The following is a 19,519-nucleotide window of genomic DNA, read 5'->3' on the forward strand; positions in this document are numbered from 1 at the left end:
CATTTTCTTTTGCTCAGTAATTTTCACCCTCCCGAGCAGGCCACCTTTACGGCTGATCACATCAGGACATGCAAAGACTTCAGGGTTTTGCTGGAGCGGAGCCCTCTACCCCAGCAGACACCAGTCCACATGCTAAGCCTGAGGAGGCAACGCTGGCATTCCTTTTTAATAATTGCATTTGTTGAAGCTCTCTTTTCTCATGTTCACTCGTTGGAATGATTCTTTCTGTGTTGCTACTGCTTCTCTTGATAAATGCCTACATTTCCGTTTAGCACTTAGTCTCCCACAACAAACACATTTTTTTATAGTTCTCTGCCATGAATGTTCACCCTTTAATTAACAGCTCCAGAGACTGATCAGTGTCTCAGCTATGCCACTGCAAAGCAAGAAGCTTTAACATGAACCACAACTGCAATGTTGGAATTTAATTATGATTACAGCTGTTCGAAACAAATATAAAAGATACAGATAAATAGTGATTTTCACAAACATTGCTAACATTTGATGGGATAAAGGCTTTGATTCTCAAAGCTATGTAAGTGCCTGACTCTGCAAACCAATGGGAAGGGTTCTTCTCTTTTTAAAGTCAGGAAAAATAATTTTTTTAGTGCATTTGCTGTAATTTTTTTTTCTCTGAATGCCTTTAGTCACAGAAAAAAGGGAGGGGGAGAAGAGTGAGAGTCAGCTACAATTGTCCATCCCTGACAGATTTTTGTTTAAGCCGTTATTTTAGACCTCCAGTGACAGACACTTCTCAATTGTTTCTTTCTCCTTGTGCCACTTACAGTTAGAAATGTTTTTGCTAATGTCTAAAATGAATCTTGCTAAAACTTAAGCTCATTACTTTTTGTTCCATCTGGTGTGAGCATGTAAAACAAAAATGATTCTTATACCAAGTAAGAAAGAAAGGCCCGAAGTAAGGGCCTTACAGAAACCCCAGTTCTTCCATTTTAACAACAAATCATGGAGAAATACAGTTTTCCTTGTACTTTTCTAGTGATTTCATCCTACCTGTGCCTCCTTAACACCCTTGTAAGAACATTGAAGAGGAGTGTCAAAAGCCCCTATTAAAGTCAGGACAGATGGAGCATTACTTCTTCCCTAACCATAAGACCAATTACCCCTTTGAAGAAGAAAATACAGTTGAATTGACGTAATTTGCTCTTGACATCAACATTGGCAAGTACCAGAATTTTTTTCATCATCCAGATACTTAGAATTAGTTTTTCAGTTGTTGTCAGTAAGGCCTGTTATTCCCTATTTCCTCTCCAATTCTCTCCCTCTCTCCCAAGGGCAGGTCTTTTTCCTGAACTCTTGTTCCCCTCCAGTATGTTCTCCACTGAGGTTGCTTCAGCCTGTCTTTAAATACCATACTGGGCAATTTATCAGCCATCCGGAAATATCAAACATCTAAGAATTTTACCTTCCAAGATCTCCCTACTCCATCCTTCCACTATTCCAGGCTGAAATCTTACACTTTTTCAGCTGGTATTATTATAGATTTGCTCATCATTGAACTTTTTTATGGAAAGCAAAAGAAAGAATTGAATGTTTTTGCCTTCTCCGCGTCAAACTGTTTAGCAAGTGAAGCAGAGGCCTTCCTTTTGCCTGGGTCTTCCCTTAGAAGGCTGTTTATAGCTGAATTTCTTGTTATTTGTCTTCTTTTTACAAGTTGCATCTTCTTTTATGTCTTGGTCTTTCAGATTCTGTCCCTAATTGCTCGTGCTCATTCTTCTTTTTCTGTAACTATTAATATGACCTTTCCTTTTTCTTTTTTTTTCCCTCTTGCATTTGAGGACAGTGATGAAATGACAAAGAGGCAAGCTGCTTCTGTGTCCTGTCTGAATTTATCTATATCTGTCCTTCATATTATTCCTTTCTGAGTGACAGACATTCTTCATAGCTTACCCTTCCTTCTTATTGGTTTCCCATGAAATTTTAGTGATGCATTACCTGAATTTAGTCAAATCTACCTTCTTGATGTCTATTGTTTTGTTTTGCTGGTCTCCCTTTTACTTCACCTTTTAATTGTGAATTCTCTTTCTTTTGGCCGCATTCATGCAAGCTGCTCTCAATCTCAGATTCTTTCTACTGATTGTTAATTTATTCTTCAGAATTAACTTAACCACATCTGAAATTAAAACAAGAGAGATAAGAGGCTCTGTGGGAAATGGGCACTAAAATACTCCTGAATGGCTGAATTAGAAATGTGAACCCTTAACTTACTCAGCACACCTAGCAGTACCACAGTCTGAAACTCCCTGGGGAAAAGTTTGTAGTAAACTACTATAATTAGATAAAAATTATTTGATGAATAGTAGCAAGGAGGGTTATGTTAATTAATTGGTGCCCTGGTCTCTAAGATGCAGGATAAAAATTTTAAAAGCAGTCAACATCCCTTAACACATTACTGGTGTAATAGGACTAAGTTTAATTGGGGAGATACCTCAATGGTACTGGGACATGGGAATTTTTCAGATCTGTAGATTTCTTGCGTGTTCTTGGGAAGGCCACTTAAATTTAAATCCAGATGTTTTCAGGTGGGATCCTCAATATCTTTGTTTGTTAGTACTTGACCATGAAGGGAGGGGGGTTTCTGGCATGACCTCTGTCTTGCAGCAGCTCCATTTCTGGGCATGTTGGGATGGCAGTGCACAGCTCAGCCCCTGCCCTCACTTGTCTAAATCTCCCCAGGCACTCCCCTGCCTGCCTTGTGGGCAGGCAAGGTCACTCTGAGCTCCCATATTTGGGTCCACATGAAGTACAGTGGAAGCTTGCTGCTTTCCTTCGAAATGCAGCTGGATGGAAAATGTTGAATGCTGTGCAGCAAACACCAAGAAGTGGGCTACAGGGTTCAGTTCTTCTCATTGCGGGAAAGGATTCAAACCGCCATTGCTCACCTCCCAAAGGGCGTGTAACCAAGGGCAGGGTAGGCTCTGCTTCACCTGCTGCACTTGTTCCACGGTATGGAAAAGTGAAATGTTCAGTGAGTCACGGAAAATGAGCAGGATTCCTGAGAAAAGCAGTTGGGGCTGGAGGGTGATGCCCGCTCTTGCAGCCAAAGTTTGTGTATGCATTTTGCATGAAACAAATATTGCATAAAATATTGATGCAATCCTTGTGGCCAGGCCCAAACCCACTATTCCAAGCTTCAGTGTGAGCATCTAATTGCAAGGCTAAAAATCACAGTCTTGCTTTCCAATGCAATGAAACTTTTTTCACACCAAGCAGGGCATTGCAACAGGGGAAAACTGCAAGTAATCGGTGAGCAAGGCACCTTAGTGCAAGTTGTGAGCCTGGACTCGTTAGGCCAAAGAGGACGTTAAACCAATTTTTCCTCATCTTGCATGAGTGCTCCACAACTGAGTGATTTATAAAGAGAGTTTTTTCCTCCTGCCAATCTATGTTGAAGAAAGGGAGTCAGCTCTGCCTCTGCCGCCAAAGGAGAGGCTCCAGGTGAAGGCTTAGAGATGTGAAACCTGCGTGGAGGGAAGCATCACTTCATAGCACTGAGTAAGACACCTAGGGCCCAGAAAGGGAGAAACTTAAGAAAAATATCAGACCTCAGCACTTCCAGCCACCTAATTTACATAGCTCCCTGACAAGTTTGCTGCTGCCATGCTCAGATCCACGTATGTATCTACACAGGTCTCTCTGGGTTAGCTCTTTCAAGATATTTAAGTATGTTACTGTTTATTGCAGTTCTACTAGAGACAGGTGAAATATTACCTTTCCCTGATCATACTGCTTTCTTGTCTAAAGATAAGTTGCACATGAGTCCTGTCCAAATTATACATGAGGAAGATGAGCGCGTATAGTCAAGCACTGGAATAAATTGCCTGAGGAAATCTGTGAAAAGCTTCATCATGGGAGACTTTTAACAAGACACTAGACAAATACCTGCCAGGGAAGTTGTAGGTAGAGTTTAGTCAGTGTTTGGGTGGGAGGTGGAATGGCTGATCTGTGGAAGCCCTTTCCAGCCATAATTTTCTGTGATTCAGACACCTGTGACTGTAAAGATTGCTTCACACTGTGTGTGCATAATAGCCTCTTGATCTTGATAACACCATTAGATCCAAACCTATGATGTCACTTGCAGCTTCACACTTCATAAAAGTTTATTTAGTGAAAACAGCATCCACAACCTCCCGGCGCAAGGATGTTTGTTAGTCCTGTGTCCAGGCAGCAGGTAAGGCATGTTGGAAAAGATGAACATGTCTGCTGAGTTCTCAGCAGTAAAAGCTGTCAGCACAGGCAGAGGAATGCAGGAGATAAGCAGATGCTTACAGGGAAGAGACACCATGATACAGAACCTGGGGTGCTCTTAGAATTTCTGCAAGGTGATTGATTTAGTTCAGGGCTCACCCTGCCTCAACCGTCACCAAGTGCATCACATGTGTCAGGACCACAGGCATGGAGCCAGCAGAAGCGTCTGCTTTGCTTTCTGGTGACAAAAGGAAATATTCTGGTCATAGAGAAAATGTTCCAGGTAGTGTTTGAGCATTTCTAACCAGCTGAGGTTAGACTGAGCATCCAGCACTCTGTTCATACTGCTTCAAAGCATCAACTTGCGTGCCTGAGTGCAGCAACCCCCAAATCTCTCTGGTTAGGACCAAATCTCTCTCCTTAGGACCATTAATGCCTCATTTGGAAATCCATCTCTCAAAATGCCACACCATTCCCTCACAAAGAACCTGCTTCTCCTTCTACACATAAATGGGTCATTATTTGTATTTCCTCCTATTTGCAGGACAGTACATGGAAGACTTTTGGAGCTGCTTATGAACAAATGTTGTATTTCTGCCAGACGGGTGACTAGGGAAACAAAGCCAAAGACTGTGACTATTCTCATAAGCTGGTTTTATACATCTCAGAATAGAAGTATATTTTAAACTGGTTTCTGCAAAAGGACCAGCCACAAAGATATATTGAAGCCTTTTTCGCTGGTCACTACTGTATAGTGTGCTGAGCATCAACAGCAATGAAGAAGCAGCAAGGTAGAGAAGCCCGTCTTACAGCGTTTGTCAGCGGGAGTTCAGAAAAAAGCAATAGGAAGGATCAGGCACCTGGAAGACTTGGGCTCTGAAGTAGGACAGTTGTTAAACAGGGATGAGAGAACTGAGGGGATACTTAGTATTACCTAAAATGCTCAGGCAGCTGCTGCAAAAAGTAAAGGAATAAACATTCAGTGGGGACAGAACAAGAAATAATAAACTTAAACTGCAGCAAGAAAGATTAATTCTCATTAGAAAAAAATATCAGAGGGATTGGGAAATATCTACTTGCATGTTGTCAAGAATAGGTTATGCAGATACCCATCAGGAATGAGATGTTGGGGATCATCCCTTCAGGGACAATAACCTCTCAAGGCCCTTTCCAGCCATACTGTCTGTACTTCTATGATAAGATACAAAACAGATGCAGATACGACAGGAGATGTTAGCAACTGGAAGAAAATCCAACTAATTAAAAACTAGAAGGTTATTGTCCTTTGCTGCTCTGCCTCAGGAGACTGGAAGGTCCCTGGGGCAGTGTCTGAATATGAAAAGCAGACTAACATGGAAGCAGAAACCAAAATTTTCCTTAAATGATAAGCATAAAGACACTTAGAAGAAGGAAACAAAATCTACTTTCATTATTCATGGGCTTGCTGCAGAGCTGGAAGATGTATAAATATTTACAGCAACAGGTATTTACAGGGCTTCTCATTATCTGCATTGGCACCAGGAGGGAACGGAGAGGTCCTGTCATCGTTAATATGCATCACTACTACAGCAGTCAAGTGATGCCAACAGCTCTAATGGCAGCACCATCAGAACCTTAGATATTAATTATGGAGTTAGTTAAACCTCTAACAAATTGGCAGAATTGAGGCCATATATACAAAATCCTGCTCTTCAGGATGTACACTGCACCAGATGCAGTGATGTGGGTTTTGCCCAGCAGAAGGTGGGAAAAATTGTTGTTAGACATTCATGAAGAGAGCCAAAGGTGTTCCATTTCTTTCTGCAGATTTCAGTCTAGCAGGTTAAATCATCCTGAGCTGTCAGACATGAGCTACTGGGGAAGAGCTAAGACCAGTTACACCACTTGAGTGCTGAAGTTCTTTCTGCTTTGTTTGGGCTTGCACACTCAGCAAAAAGCCTGTAATGAATTCAACCGGCTTGTTAAAACAAGACCTGATGATTTGTGATCTCAGCTTTTTGGACGTTCTCCCTCCACACTCAGCCACGTTTGCAGCAAAATGCAAGCAGCCCAGCCCAGGCATTTCGTAATGCAGCCCAACACTCTACCTGCTGTGCAATACAGGAAAGGAATAAAAAGATGTTTCTGTAAAAAAAAAAAAAAAAACCAAACAAAAACCAACAACATACTTTGACCAAGGTCATACTCACTTGAAAAATTCTCAAAACTGGAATTTTACAAGTATTCTGGGACAGCTGGTTTCCACAGCCGGTGGGCTGAGAGTGCTCAAGGATGCTCAGTGAGCAAATGGAGAAAGTGGATCCAAGTTGCAAAGTAGGAACTGGCATACACAGAAATATGAGAGCACACCTTGACAGCATAACCAACCACGAGCCCCACCAGTCTCCAGGGACCCTGACCCCAGCTGCCCAGAGCAGGTTGTGTCTTCTCTCCAGACGCCTTCCCAGGTCTCCTTCCTTTATGAGGGAGCCAAGAGAGATAGCAGCAAAAGAAAGGTAGGCCCATATGACCAGAACACGCAAAAGCCAGCACATGGAAAGAAGAGTAACTAAGTATGGTTGGAAGAAACTCAAAGTAGGCAAGCAGTGAAAGAAGCTCCATATAGCTCAGATTTACCTTATTTTTACCAAGTTCAAGGAAACACTCATCCATCCAGTCAAAGACTGTTTCTTTTCCTAGAGTCAAATAATTTCTTACTCATGCCAGAAAACAACTAGTGAGGAATCTAGGATCTCCGTAACTGGAATAGTTTGAAATGGGAAACCCAGGTTAAATTAGTTTCTACCCCTAATTTGGCACACTGGGGCCTCCTTCTTCTAAGACTGATGACCTAGTTGAAAAGCTGCAGGGCATTGTGGAAGCCAGCTGTCTCAGCCTTCCTGTCTGATGATGTTCTGCTGTGTATGAACTGTATTTTGGAGCCAAAAAGGAGAAGGAAAGATTACTGGGTAAGATCTTTGGGCCTCTGCTATTTTTAGGAAAAGATTCCCCTAAAAATGCTGTTAAAATCTGTTGCTCCTGGCTACAAATAGGCTAATTATAAATGGGTGATGATGAGCGTGATGGATGCTTGGTAGTATTCGTGTGTAAGATGAAGGCAGAGTTGCGGGTTTATAGGAGCCCCGTGTGTCTAGACCCTTCAATTTTAGGTACTTGTAAAGCTAACTGACATCAATAATTTCCAAAAGAAATCACACCCAAGTTCACTTTTACATGTGCATGCGCTGCCTGGACTGGGCAGCCCTCACTCAGCATGACGGCTGCTGTTCACGCTGTTCTTAGAGGCCTTTCCCTGTTCAGCTATTTTATAATACATCCACTGGGAGCCAGGCACTTTCTCTAGTGACTTTCCTTTGCTTTTGTTCTCTATGTCAGTTTGACAATAACATACATCTTCTTTATCAAGAAAAAGCAAAGCCCTTTTTTCCTGCCTAAGCCATCAGTCTTACAGCATCATTGGGCTTCATAAAGCACTGATGCCTTTTTTATGGCTACAGTACAGCTAACTGTGTCCTTATCTCAAGCTGCAGAGTGTTTCATAAATTTGTGCGCTTTCTTTCTTGCTTTGGAGGGCTTTTTTTCTTTTTTTTTTTTCAAAACCCAGAGTCAGGAGGCAAGAAATCACACTAGACTTACAGCTTCTGTCTGAAGAGTGTGTTTCTCGCTCTCCTAGATGCAGAGAAATTCAGAATACTCTGAAGATCCAGAGGTAAATGGAAAGAAACCAAATTATGTCATTCAAAAAAGTTTCTTTTTAAGGCAATCTCATTTTAGAGGATGATGGTAGAAGCGAGGAGGCAAGGGACAGGTGAACTTTAGTTTCAGTTTGATTTTTTTCTGTTTGCTGAGTTCCCTGCCACAGTTTGTCTGTGAAATGCAGAAGTCTCTCTCCCTTTACTGGACAAAATCAGAAAACAGTAGCTTGGGACCTGTAGTTTTACTTTTCATGCAGGAAGAGAAGGCCAAGTTTAAAGAGCCTGGGAAGTGTTTCTCAAATAACTCACCAACCTATATTGTGTATACATATACATGCACAGTATATGAAGGTGAGAAACCCATTTGAATCTGTCATGATGATGATATCAGACAAGTATTAGGATACTACTACTAACTTTAAAATTTCTTGGCTAATGGGTCCATAAGATTATCGGTTCTGTGGGTGGGGCATCCTGTCTGCTCAGCTTGTTCCTGTAACCAGCCCACCAGATCTGTCTCTGGAGCTGGGACCCATCCTCAGGAGACCTCGCTCTGCAGGAGAGGCTGCAATGCCACACAGTGATGGGTGAAGAGCGCGAGATGCACAAGCGTAACCTGGGCAAGCCAGGAAAGGCCAAAAGGCCAGCGCCATGGGTACTGTAGCAATCATACAGGTGGCCAATTCTTCTGGCACCATTGGGCACCATAACTGTTCAGGATGGCAACACCACCATACTGCCCAGGGCTGGGAGCTGACACCTAATTTCCCTGTGTGAATCCTTGCCATCACCAGCCCTAATGCTTGACAGGGAGCCAGGTGATTTTAGGCAGATGTGGCTTTTGCCTCATGAGCAGTAACCCCCAGGGCTGATGCACCTGCACTCCTGCATGTATAAAAGACTGAAAAATGCAACCTTGGAAGAGCTTGTGTGCTCAGAAGCTTGTCTATTTTTTTCCTACAGATCAACTGATCTGTAAATACCATCATTGTCCTTACAAACCCTGCCACTCTCTTAGATGTCTTCATGGTTTTGGATCAGTAGAAGTTAACAGTCTCCTGATGGTACAAGGCAGAGGAGACTAGGTCTCCTCTTCAGTTGGTGGCATCACACAACTGATGTTAGCAAAGACAAAGTCAATCAGTCCATCAACATGTCTGACTATAAATAAATAAATAAATAAATAAATAAATAAATAAATAAATGGAAACTCAATGTAGTCAGTGCCCAACATTAAAAAAAACCCCAACAACAAACCATGAGCTCATATAGCTAATTTAAAATATGTGTATATTGAATCAATAAATTAGCTGTTATTTCTTTTTGAGTACATGGTTTCAGGGTTTTTTCTTCATAGCCATCAAAGCTAGAAACTCAGATTCTAAACGAAAGCCTCTGTATCCCACGGGACTTGAAGAAAGCCACTAAATGTTGAGAGATGCTGGCAACACTGGTAGCAGAGTGGAGATATTCTGTAGAGATACTATGGGGAATATCACCAAAACTGATGGAACCAGAAAACAGTCGCATTTCTCAGAAAAAAAAAAATATTTCAAAGAAACCTATAAGAAAGGTCAGATTTATTACAGTGCTTTGACTGTTGTTGGATGCTTTGCAAAACCCATTTATGATACCACAGAATAGCTGTTACTGAGAAAAATAAACTAAATAGCAGAAAGCATCAGCATCTGTGTTACAACAGAATTGCACATCTCCCGCGAAGGCAGGAAGCGCTTGCTCTATTGTTGCTCACAGCATGATAAATCCTGTTTTGCTACAGAAGATAAATGGTAAGGTACCTTTTTTTCCTCTGGGTTTTGGTTTTGGTTTTTTTTTTTGATTCACAGTCAGTCAGTCTTCTTATCAGTGATAAGACTTCCAGAGCACAGTTGCACTCACCAAAGGTGAAATCACGCAGATACAAGCTATTTTCATCATCAGTTCTTGTCAGGGCTTTGGCACATAGCTTGAATTGCTTTTCTTAGCAAGGCACCAGTTGCATTTAAAAAAAAACAACTTCATTTCCCTGGAAAGAAAATGCTGTGGCAGCAATCTGCCAGCCTTGCTGGCACATGTGAGACTTTTATCAGCCAGCCATGCCTACACACGTAAGGATCCCATCAGGTACTGGAAGGTGAGCACATTTTTCCAGGTATGTTCTCAAGGGCAAATTGCACATCTTGTGAAGGTGTGGGAAGCAGTATTTGGACTGTTATGCCCTAGGGATGATAAAACCACCGTTTGAAGAGTGTCTTCTGGAATAACAAGTTTTCACCACATCACAAAGCTTTATCCACCACTGGGCAATATTCAGTGGTTTTTATACATGAAGTCCATGACTTTCACTCTCTCCCCAGTCAAGGATTTATTTTAGAACTTCAGACTCAGAGTACTCTTGAATTTCTTCAGTATGTTTCTGCAATTCCTTGTGTTACGTGCTTGTCTAGGGTAGTTTGTTGGGGAGGAATGCCTTTGGTGAAACATTAGCAGGTTGTCAAACTCTTTTTAATCCTATTCAGCAGAAGTAAATCTAAGCCTTAGTGGCCTTTATATTTGTGAGATACCTTCGTTTTCTTGAGTCTCAGCTCATTGAGAAGATCAGTATTTTAATCCTGCTCTACCCAGTACCACTTTCTCTCTTAAGTAATTGTTTGGAACAGGATTTAGTGAAAAGAAGATTAGGGGAACGGTGAGGGCATGGACAACTGCCCAGCAGAAATAATGGACTGGTAGCTTGAATAATTGGTCAGTATTAGCTGTAATGGGGTGCATCTCATTGCGATTAGGCTTCAATGCACCTGAGTTTCCCAGGTCCTTTCACAGAGAGTCACAGGGCAACAGCCTTTCAGTAGGAAGTGTTAATCTGTTTTAGTAGATGTAACTGCTTACATCACTTCCTGTTACTTATATCATAACTTTGGGCACAAGCCCTGTGCGGGTGTCCTTGCATTGCACAACGGATTAAGAAGAGGGCCGCCCACCCTCCCTCTCCCCAGGTACGGGTCTAACAAAGCTTCTTAAAACTCCAAGGTGGCAGCCGATGTTCAGCTGCAGCATCATCTCAGATTTTATACGGTGATAGGTTTGGCCTGTCAAAAAAACCCTTCAAGGTCACTCCCAAGAAAACAGTATTTTTCCACTGTGCTGTTTGATTATAAGTAACTCTGGAGTCTGATGTGACACGCAGGGAAAAAATGGTAGTGCAATAAATACAGCTAGACAGCAGTAAGAAATTCCTTTGAGAAAATTTCATTGTTTCCAACCCAACCTTAGTTTTCCAGACTATTTGGTCCACTTCCCATCTGAAGAAAAGCCTTCTGTAAGTTGAAATGTGTTTGTTCTCAATGATTTCAATTGGTTTAATAAAAGATACAACCTACAACCTCCCTATTGGAATAAGCCACTCTAAAAGCACGAAGGATCTTGTCAAATTCTAAAACAATTAATTTGTCAGTTCTTTTGTTTTCATCCAGCAGGAGTTAAATATGAATCCATTTTAAAGGGCTATGTGCTTTGCCCAGTCACCTACAGTAAGTGAAACAGTTGGAAAAACAATCACATGATGGTGGTAAAGGGTCACAGAGTGAGCTGCTGCTTCTTATACCCAGGAAGAACCATAGCAATAGAAAGCACAAATGGGATTTCAGCATGTTTGTCTACCTAGCAAATTGATTTTTCCTTCAGTTTCTCTACAGGGGTTTTGTTCCGAGGTTGCATTGCTCACCTTCTGGCTGGCCATTGCAAAAAAGGCAAGAATAAGAAGCGCTGCGGTACACAGTGCGGGGTTTGGCCAGACAGCCTGGTGGAACCTGCTGAGATGCTGAAAACTGCCCTGAGATGTGGTCTCCCCACTTTGCAGTGAACAGTGGCGTTAGTAGGGTCACCCAGCTCCAGCCATCGGATGCTGTAATGGAGAAGCAGGCTCAAAACCCAGACCAACAGCATATACCACCAGCAAAAGGCTGGGGCAGTTGTTTGGTTAATATTTAAACATATATACAACTTTCAGCCCTTGACAACAGCATCTCCATCAACTACGCAGAGAAGTCCTTGAATCCTGCCTGGGTAACTCCCAGCTCCTTTTCCTTCTCCGGATATGTGAAACTGCATTTGGCAGATTCCCCCTCAACCACTCAGACTCTTTGAGCAGAGCTCTTCATGCTTGTGTTATTTACTTTTCTGTTTGCTGCCAACAGCCAGAAGTGATCTCATCTCTTCTCCACTTCTAGCAGATCGCCGAACCTCCTCACCTCCTTTTCAACCACAATCCCTTCCTCCCCAGTTCCCCCAGACCTCTCACTCCCCCTTTGTCTTTTCAGAGGCTCCAGAAATGGTCTTTTGGCCCTGTGGAATCAACTTCTCAAAACCACAAATTCTTATCTTCTTATTAACTCTCATTTCTTCCTCTACTTTTTTCTTTGGCATCACTGTAAGCTAGCCTTAAGCCTTCACCTGCCACGTCTTAAACTCAGATTTAGTAAGTGTCCCTGTGTCTCCCTAGGTGACCTTCACTCTCTCCCTCTGATGTTTGCTGCTTTTTGCTGATGTTCAGCCAAGGACCAGTGGGAGCACTGAACATCCATCTCCTCTGGGAAGCCATACCAGAGTCACCAGCAGGCCTCCGAAACTGCAAAATCGCCTATCTAGACTTGACTCCTGATGCCTTTGAGAGCAGAGCAGAGGAGTGGAAAGCAAATACAGTCCTGCTCGTGTTTGGTTCTAGCTGCTGCTTTTATTCAGGCTCAGCTACGCTGTTTTTCCCTCCTGAATTGTGAATGGGAAAAGTGAAATGTTGTGGGGTGAAAACTGAGATGTGAAAGTGAAGGGCTTGTTGTTTGGCTTCTGAGCCACCTTTTCCCATCAATCTTGGCTAAGTGGCACATGTCATCATACACGGGAAAATGCTGTTTTCTGTGTCACACATGTAGGGACACTTAGGGACAGATTGCAAACGAGTCCCCTTTGGATCATGCCAGTAAAACAGTTGTTTCTTTTTATCCTTCAGAAGCAGCACTTCACCACATCCAGAAAGGTGATTTGGGATTTGATTTTTCCTTTTGGGAAGCTGAGATCAACCTCCTGTGAAAAAATTTAAGTAATATATGAAAGAACTAGATAAGACATGTTTTTTATACACATTTTTATTTGTGCGCACACGCACACACAGTTATATGTGCATATATATGTATAGTCTATTGTAAATATATATGTAAGTGTGTATATATATGATATATATGATAATATCTTTAAAAATTCTCTTATCAACACCATTTTGAAATATATATAAGAGAAATAAGCATGGGAGAGAAGGAATGAAATCATTTACTATCTTATTTGCAAGAATAAGAACACAGTAACTATGAAGACATAGAATATCCTGAAGTGAACGAAGGAATAATAGACTGGGAAAAGGCTGGAAATGGAACTGCAGGGAGTAACCTATTTTGTAAGGAAACTGCCTGTGCAATCTGCTTCACTTGGAAAAGAGTGTCAAGTCTCTGCTATTACATCCACTTACTAATAACCCATATGTCAGTCTTCTAACTCAAGCAGTTCTGGTAAAGATGGTATCTTCACCACAGGAATAGTGTTAAAAGATAAGCTAGGTTTTAATAACTTAATGATCATTTTTGTTTCCCATAAGAAAAATGAATTCAAGAGCCTAATCAAAAGGATGAAATTCTTCATCTAGAAAGCAAAGAAACAATGTTTTAATGCAAATCCATTTAGATACCAAGAACATTTTCAAAAGAGCCAACATCTGGAAGAAGACATAGAAGGTAAGAGAAGAGACCCCTGTTCTTCAGTTGCTAGAAATAAGTAAATTACTTTTGTGGGGTTTGTTCTTGGTTTCTTTTACAATGTTTCTGCAATCTCATATTGAGACATTTACAGCTTATCTGAGACACTTTCTACCCTGAGATATGCCTGCTCAATAATAATTTCCCAAATCCATCTGGTTCTTGTAGGTGTTCCCTGAACCCTGAGCTGCCCCATCTTAAGCGCACAACTCCTTTCCATTAATCATTCTTGAAAAACTTTGCTTTTCTAGAGGTGTAACAGAACATCCCTAGGGGACTTCTAGTAAGATTTTCTGTGATGGTCCTTCCTTCAGACTTGTCTTTGTAAGACATGAAGTCTGAAGAAATCACTTTGTCTCAGTTTTTATGAACTGTAAAATTGTTGATGTTTGCATAAAAAGTACTTGAAAAGCTATTCTCTGTAAGACATCTTTATCCAGCCCTGAGCAAGCCAACCTGATAGAGTACAGAATGGGCTAGCAACACTCAGGAAAAGACCTCACCAAACAATAGACAAAATGCCACTTGCCACTGCAGGGATTATACATTATATTATTGCCCATATCCCACTTTTGAAAAGCCAATGGTGGAAAGAAATAAAAAGCAGTTGTGGCAGGCCAATTTCTGGAGTGGTTTCCTAAGAGCTTCCCACAAAAGGCACAAAGGTATGAACGTTGTAAATATTTTTCATGAGATTGATCAGGTGAAGTTGTTTCAGCTTGCTCGGTCTACTAGGAGCTCTGGGAATTCCTGGATTTTTCCTTCAGGCTTGCAGTTCATCCCCGATCAGCTTGAGAGAAGTTTTGATTGAGCAGGTGCATGGCCAGGTAGATACAGGCACATGCTGCAGCTGTTTGCTGGTCTGCAGGGACTTCTTTGCAGGTGTGAACACCCTGCAGTCTGCAGGCAGAGCAGTCACATACACCGTCTTTATCAGGCAACATTCACACATCTGCATCTACAGCATGTAGTGCATGTAGTGACTGGCTGTTTTCAGCTTTGGACGACCCAGGCAGCTGGGACACAAGTTCAGGATAAAGTTTCCCATTTCTTTTAACATCAGGCAACCTGGCAATAACTCAGCTGGTATCACCCCAGGAATTAGCAGGACACTGTATTTTGCTGTTTCTCAGCACTTTTGGCTTCTACAGTCACTGTCATTTTTTTCTGAGCACCAAATCCATGTGAATTTCTACTTCTCTGACACAATGTCAACTATTATGCCAAACTTTTATGATCCTTTCTCATTTCATTGTGAAATGAGATGGGCTGATTCTAAGGTGCAGGGGAATACCCTACAGCAACAATATGTTCTGCAGATTCACCTTTTCTTGTAAGCAGCATCTCAGGAGAGGATAACAAGACTCAACCAGCTGGGGTATATCACGGTTTCAGTCCAGATGGAGTTAACTTTTTTACCAGCAGCTGGTATAGTGCTATGTTTTGCATTTGGGATGGGAATAGTGTGATAGCACACTGGTATTTTTGATTGTTGCAGAGTTCTCAAGGCCTTTTCTGCTCCTCACACTGCCTTGCCAGTGAGTAGGCTGGGTAGGGGGGGCACAAGAATTTGGGAGGAGACATGCTGGGACAGCTGATCCCAACTGATCAGAGGCATATTCCATACCATGTGATGTCACACTCAGTATATAAAGCTGGAGGAAGGGGGAGACGTTTGGAGTTGTGGCATTTGTCTTCCCAAGTAACCATTATGCATGATGGAGCCCTGCTTTCCTGGAGATGGCTGAACACCTGCCTGCTGATGAGAAGCAGTGAATTAATTCCTTGTTTTGCTTTGTATGTGTGCATGGCTTTTGCTTTACTTATTAAACTGTCTTTATCTCAAGCCACAAGTTTTCTTGCTTTTACTCTTCTGATTCTCTTCCCCATCCCAACCAACTGTGTGGTCCTAGTTGCCGGCTGGGGTTAAACCACGACAGGGTGTTACATGATTTTCATTCTTCAGTTATTAATTTAGAGAACATCACAAAGTACGTCCAGACTCTGGAAGAGTACTGCTACAGGAGTGACTCAGTCTGCCCCTCTCCTTGGTTTGTTTTCAGGCCTGGTGCTGGTGGGATGTTTGAATCTTGTATTTCAACTTGTCTGGTCACGAGCAGCTTTGGCAGTAAATGGAGCTGGTGGGCAGAAACCCTACAGCTCTGAGTGTTACTACGCACCTGGTCTTCTTCACAGAGCCAGTACATGTGCCAAAAGTGTGTAGCCTTATTTGTGTTCAGTTCCCTACTTAGCGCTCAGTTACTCATAATGTTTTATCCAACCAGGAAAGCTGAAAAGGGGAATGCACTATTGCCCTTAGCAATAATTCATATTATGAAGATGGTTTAATATATGTGTTTACCCTCACCTCATGAAGTGCATTCTGTTCACAAGTGCAGGGTCGGTGTCACAGTTCAGCATGCGTATAGAATATCTTACAGAGCATTTCTAAGGCAGTTGTAAAAGACAGCAGCGGACTGCAGTGACCTGACAATGGTGGAAATTATCTTTCCTACTTAGTAAATAAAAGCCATTGACTTTAACAGATGATACATCACATCCTATCTTCACTAGGAAATTAAATACTGTGGATGCTAAGAGCTCTTCAAGACCACATGCTGTGAAATGTTTGCATTTCCCATCAGTGCCAATTTTCTCTTTACAAGATACTCAATTCCACAACAGTTTGCTCAGGTTTCTGGCAGAGTTTACACAATTTAATTTTTTTTCCCTTTCTTTTTGTTCTCTTTTTTGAGTGGTTTTATCCTCAAGAAAGACAGCCAGGCTAGCCAAATCCAGCATGACAACCAGTGCTGAAATGCATGTGATCACCATCAAAACAAAAAATGCCTTTAAAGCATCACAATCTCCTTCACACTGGCTGATGTGTTCAATGAAACTGCACCACATGACTGTAAAACTGAGGTAAGAATGAGAGGTTTCCACTAGATTGCCCATATTTCCAGAAGAACAAGAAAAGACATGCAGATTATGAGCAAGAATATTTGTGAAACACAACTACTTTTGGAAAAAATAACAGGAACAGACAGGACCAGGGACTTCAAGAAAACCAGGAGGGGTGTGTTTTCTGCAGTAGATTCATAGAATTTAAGATCTTAATCTGGTCAGACTTCTGTATTTCCTAAATCATTCAACTTCACACAGTAGTGCCTGCAAGTGGAGTAGATAATTTTAATTTGACTAAAAAATATCTTCCAGAGACATGATGATGATGAAAAATAACTGGTACTGACTTGGAAACAAGATACAGAAAACTTCTGTCAAGTTTTATTCATCTCACTCACTCAGGGAGTGTACCTCAATTCTATTTTTAATTTTCCCAATTTCAGCTTTCTGACACAGGCTGTTGTTATGCCTTAGAATAAGGAGGTATATCAAACATAACAGTATCCTTTTGCTGTGTACCTGCAGTGAAGGCAAAATGATTACACTGTTCAGCTTCCTTCTCAGTCTCTGTTTCTATACAAAACTCAAGCTACATATGCCCCTCACTGAGAGACATTTTTTCATCCCTCAGAAAATCTGTGCAGCTCTTCAATGAATTTTCTCTTGATCCTGTACAAGACATGCAGCGGTTCTATACTCTGCATCCATCATCCTTAATACCATAAAAATACCCTATTCCTCTTAACCCTCAAGAATGACATTGGTCCTATTTGTCACACTGTTACACTGACGCTAACACTTCGTGGTTTGGTCAAAGTCCTTTACAAATCTACCATTTTCCAGTTATCCCATTTTTATATGCATACTGTAACATGTTTTGTTTGTTACCAAGTCCAGCTCGTGCTGCATTACCAGCCCTTAATCTGTCATAATTTATCATTCTGTCAGTCTTTGTGTCATCCACAGGTTTTATTGGCAGGGATTTTATATCTATTTCCATCTTTAATAAAGGTATTAGATTGAGCCAGTACTGACTACCACCCACCAGTTTTACACAAAACCTATTAAGCTAATGATCTGCAGCATGAAACCCCAGGAGAGCATATGGGCATTTCTGAGTGTTGAATAATCACTCCCCGATTCTGCAAGACCAAAATCTGTTCAGGCAGGAGGTTTAATTTTAAGATAGTCATTTGTGTTCGCTCTGTAGCCAATAGAAAGAGAAGTCCAATTCCAGGTGCATCCTGCCACAAAATACACACTGTTAGTACGTGGCTTGGATCTGCCTCTCTCACTGCACCTTGTCTGTAAAATCATTGAATCGCAGAATCGTCTAGGTTGGAAGGTTAAGATCATCGAGTTCAACAATCAACCTAATACTGCCAAGCCGCCCATTAAACCATGTGCCTAAGCACTACGTCTACGTGTCTTTTAAATACCTCCAGGGATGGCAATTCCACCACTTCCCTGGGCACCCTATTCTAAAGTTTGATAACCCCCTCATTGAAGAAATTTTTGGACATAGTCCCTATTCTAAAGGACATAGTCCCTATTCTAAAGCTTGATAACCCCCTCATTGAAGAAATTTTTCCTAATATTCATCCTAAACCTCCCATGGCACAACTTGAGGCTGTTGTAGCTGGAGCTTAGTGGACTAACTTAGCTAAGTTGGCTAATTACTGAATGGCTGAAATTAAGTGATACGAACCCAAAACTGTATGTTTCTGTAGTTACGGTAGAACAGAAACACCATCCTAAGGAGGGAACTGAAATACCACCGTAACCTCAAGTGTAACTGTAGCATGAAGAGGAGGCTTGTGGTTATCTTTGCATTTCCTCAGCATTGTGGCTGTGGACAGCACATTACTGAATCAGGCAGAAATGGGACAGCACAGAGTACGTAATCAAGAAACAAGCAACAGAGGAGAAAATGGTGGCGGCGAGCCTATTTTCAGTATCCAGTCCAGTGAGAGAGTGGCTCAGCATGTGTCTTGACATGTTCCATCTTCCCTTACATAGTCAGGTCACACACCGAGAACATGATCCACGGAAGGGCAAGTCTGAGGTAAATTAACATGACAGACTCTATGAAAATTACATATATGTTATGGACAACAGCTTCTGATTTATAGCCAAGACTAAAAGAACTGAAATAATCTTTACTGGAGCTGTTGCATATCCTTCCCTCTTGGGTGAAAAAAATACAAAGGAAGACACAGGCAGAGCGTCAGTCACATCAAGATCTGCAGTAGGAGGAGAGTACTTGAGTTGATTGGAACAGACACTGCCTGGAAATGTAGAAAAATCAGAGGATTTGATGTGACTGCTTTCACCCTCTTTGACTGTCTGTACAGCTGACTGGGTGGCTGAGGGCTAGGATGCTGTCCTTGGTTAGTCATTAGACACCAAGTTTCTTAAATACTGCAGCACTTGCCCAAAATTGTGGAGATGATGGGCCATATTGTGGTGGGTTGACCCCAGCTGGATGCCCGGTGCCCACCAAAACCACTACCCTCCTCAGCTGGACAGGGAAGAGAAAATATAATGAAAGGCTCATGGGCTGAGATAAGGACAGGGAAAGATCACTCAGCAATTACCGTCATGGGCAAAACAGAGTCAACTCAGGGAAATTAGTTTCACGTATTACCAATCAAATCAGAGTAGAGCAGTGAGAAAATAAAAACAAATCTTAAAACATCTTCCCCCGCACCGTTCCCTTCTTCCTGTGCTCAACTTTATTCCTGATTTTCTTTAGCTCCTTCCCCCCAAACAGTGCATGGGGATGGGGAATGGGGGTTGCAGTCAGTTCATCACAGGTTGTCTCTGCTGCTTCCTCCTCAGGGGGAGGACTCCTCACACTCTTCCCCTGCTCCAGCGTGGGGTCCCTCCCACAGGAGACAGTCCTCCACA

This window comes from Charadrius vociferus, unplaced genomic scaffold (assembly GCF_000708025.1).
Source record: "Charadrius vociferus isolate BGI_N301 unplaced genomic scaffold, ASM70802v2 scaffold15, whole genome shotgun sequence".
Taxonomy (NCBI): Eukaryota; Metazoa; Chordata; class Aves; order Charadriiformes; family Charadriidae; genus Charadrius; species Charadrius vociferus.